The following is a 4,026-nucleotide window of genomic DNA, read 5'->3' as shown; positions in this document are numbered from 1 at the left end:
GTATAATTACTTGTAATGTGTGTAACAAATGAAGTACATAAAATATAGCCTCATTAGTTTTCATATGCTCGAAAAATAAAAACATTAGCAAGAAAATGTTTATTTAAGTAAATAAATATGTACCTACTATGTTCCAATAAATATATTTGTTATGAAACTATATAACTCGAACACAAAATAAATTACACCATGTTTCCAATGGGAATTCATTAAGCACAATTTTGAAGATTGAATCAAATTTTCTATAACGATGAACGCATACATGTTTTAATTTGAGTAAGTTGAATGTTTTTGTTTCAAGGTAAATTTTATGAGACAAGAAATCTTTATTGATGTATGTGATATCTTTATTAATAGTAAAAGAGGTAGACAAGTGCAAGGCAGATCCGACAGAAATGGAATATGGTGGCTTGTTCCGAGGTGCTGGATAAACCTGCGCTTGTTAATGTTGACAAGTTCAGGTCAACAATTATTTACTATGTGGTTACAAAAGAGTAGCACATCTGTTTCCAAATCTTTGGTAACTAAGGCTTAAGAGTCGCAGGCTCACAGCATTACGGGACTCGGTTAGGAAATCTTTATTAATAGAGGTAGACGACAAGTGCAAGGAAGATCCGACAGAGATGGAAGATTGAGGGCTTGTTGACTGAGGTGCTGGATAAGCCTGTATTTGGTGAAACATATACAAATTCAGCGGAGCGCTATGTGTAAATAAATAAAGTCAGTCTAAGCTTACTTTGCACCAACTTAAATACAACAAAGACATGACATTGCAAAATTTTATTTTGTGAATTGGGATGACGACTACATAAAAAAATGGCATTCTGTTTAGTCCGTCAGTTAGGTCGTCCAAAAATACTGAACACATATTTTTCGCTTTTTCTAATTAATGAAAAAATACAAAGATATAGAGCATCAAAGTTGGGGGCTTGTGACGACACTTCTAAGTAAAAATTTGTACCTATTAGGCATGACGTCACGCGAAACTTCAACGCACTGTACCGTCGTCATTTTTCGTTTACGAGAAAAAAAAAAATACGTGTCTAAAATTCTTTGATAATCTAACTGACGGACTAATTAGGTTTTTTTAGTCGTCTCGCCTATTTGTCTGTTTACATAGTTTGTATTGGATCATCTCTGCTTTAAATGTACCTAAGTAGATTTTAATTCAAAACTAAAACACTTCAACAATGGTTTTTGTGTCATTAAGTCTGCCTGTGCAATAAAGTTTAGATATACATTCATATTAGATCGCCGGTTTAGATCCTCTTAGCCTTCGTAGAGATGTTGGCTCTCTGTGCTTGTTCTACCGTCTGTACAACGGGGAATGTTCTGATGAACTCTTTGACTTGGTGCCACCGTCGCGCTTTTATCACCGCACCTCCCGCCAAAGAAACAAAGTTCATCCTCACTTTCTCGACACGTGGCAAACCAAGAACAAACGGGCCTCCCGCTCGTTTTTGCCCAGAACGTGCAAGTTGTGGAATGAGCTACCTTCTGAGGTGTTTCCCTTGCGCTATGACATGGGGTTCTTCAAGAAGCAGGTATTTAGGGTTCTCAAAGGTCGGCAACGCATTAGTGGTTCCCCTGATGTTGCTTATGTCCATGGGCGGCGATGACTGCTTACCATCAGGCGGCTCGTCTGCTCGTTTGCTTCCTATTTCATAAAAAAATATATATATTAAATTCGTAGTTTTCAGCCAAGTATCTAATTTCAAAATATGAAGCGTGTTCTGCACTTCATACACTAGCAAGCTTTAGTGAAACTTCTAAATTAATTTCTTACAACCTAATTTTAAAACGAATTAAATTGTTATCATCCTCCTTTCGTCTGCAATAAAACTGCAACAAATTTAAGGTGTGAGTTTAGCAAGTAAATTGTTTTTGAAAAATCGCAGCATAATTATGTAACGTGCTGAGATTTTTTAACCCCCGACGCAAAAACGAAGGGGTGTTATGTCTGTCTGTCCGTCTGTCCGTCTGTCCGTCTGTCCGTCTGTCCGTCTGTCCGTCTGTCCGTCTGTCCGTCTGTCCGTCTGTCCGTCTGTCCGTCTGTCCGTCTGTCCGTCTGTCCGTCTGTCCGTCTGTCCGTCTGTCCGTCTGTCCGTCTGTCCGTCTGTCCGTCTGTCCGTCTGTCCGTCTGTCCGTCTGTCCGTCTGTCCGTCTGTCCGTCTGTCCGTCTGTCCGTCTGTCCGTCTGTCCGTCTGTCCGTCTGTCTGTCTGTCTGTCTGTTTATACACAAAAGCAATTAAGATGATAATTATTCCGTTTACAAAATGGTATGTTTCTCTTGCAATGTGATTTTGACTGGACCCCTGCTCTAACGTCGCCTTAAATGCATTCAACACTAGTGTTACGATTACGACTCAGCGTGCACCGTCCTTAAATCCGCTCGTCCCAGCGGGTACTTTAGTGTTATTTCCGCGATGTGTGTTCATCTCCGACCTGGGACTTTTGAGTAAAATCGTAACAAAACACTTGTGAGACTGTAGCAAGACCACTTGTGACTTATGTCTTGTCTTTAGTTTATCAGAACGCATCTTGCAAAGACTTACTTATCATATTTCTGTACTGGTTGTCTAGTCACAGAGGGCACTTTAGTGTTATTTACGTGATGTATGTTCATCTCCAACCTGGGACTTTTGAGTCGTAACAAAACACTTGTGAGACTGTTAGCAAGACTACTTGTAGTGACTTATGTCACATGTCACATCTCGTACAATGGCGATCAAATATATAAATAAAAGAGGCGCGTTCCTACGCATACAGTCTAAGCTCGTGTAGGAGAACGCGTACCGTCCTTGTATGAGTGAGATATGACAGGTCGACTGGTCGCTGTTTGACAGGCGGTAACTGCGAGGTAATCGAGAGCACTGGGCGGCACTTCAGTGGGGAGCGGGAGTGGCCATACTGTACGATAGTACTCTATTATTATGTGTCTTGTTTTTAGTTTATCAGAACTCATCTTGCAATGAGTTGCTTATCATACAGGTTGTCTATTCTAGTCACAGAAGGGACTTTAGTGTTATTTCCGTGATGTTTATTCATCTTCAACCTGGGACTTATGATCGTAACAAAATACTTGTGAGACTGTAGCACCACTTGTAGTAACTTATGTCCTCTTAGAGCGCATTTGTCACCAAAATAGTTGAACATACACGATGTCTAGTTAGTCCAGTTACATTTAGTCTGAATTTGACATTTTGTATAAGAGACTCAGAGCAGAGCTAATCTGCTCCTAAGCACACCAGTAAAAATAACATTACAGATGTCTTTACATTCGGAAAAGTGTAAATCAATCTTTCTACAATAAAGCACCGAGGTCGATATCATATCTACATGTATATTATCAAATATAATAAATACCTATGTTTATTATAGGCAGAATCAAGCACGCATCAACACATTCGAATGATCGCATGTCGCGGATCACTTAATTAACCCCATTGTTAAACAGTTGTTATTAAACAATGTTTTACGAGTATCCCGAGTATTGTTTAAGCAAACAACAAAATAACTATAAAAAACTCTCATCTCTATCACACTTTCACTGTAGAAATAACTCTAAGTATACGCATTACAGAGTGTTTTTCGATGAACACATTTGAGTGAGATATCAATTTGATGAATTATAAGTGTCAATGTTGGTTTAGGTGCGGTAGTTGGTCCCATGGGTTCTAGTTTTCAGGTTACGAGTGGAAACATACATTTTTCACGTTTATAAATGTTTGTGACGTCATTCGTGTTGTGTACGTGAGTTATAAATATGTAGACACTAGCATTTGCCCGCGGCTTCGCTCGCGTTAGAAAGAGACAAAAAGTAGCCTATGTCACTCTCAATCCCTTCTACTATCTCCACTTAAAAAATCACGTCAATTCGTAGCTCCGTTTTGCCGTGAAAGACGGACAAACAAACAGACACACACACTTTCCCATTTATAATATTAGTATGGATTAAGGGTATTTTATTTTTAGAAATACCTTTGAAAGAACTTACGATATCGTTAAAAGAATGTTGTCGATTCT

The sequence above is a fragment of the Leguminivora glycinivorella genome, chromosome 17, assembly GCF_023078275.1.
Source record: "Leguminivora glycinivorella isolate SPB_JAAS2020 chromosome 17, LegGlyc_1.1, whole genome shotgun sequence".
Classification (NCBI taxonomy): Eukaryota; Metazoa; Arthropoda; class Insecta; order Lepidoptera; family Tortricidae; genus Leguminivora; species Leguminivora glycinivorella.
The sequence above is the reverse complement of the archived record's forward strand: the minus strand, read 5'-3'. Positions refer to the sequence as shown.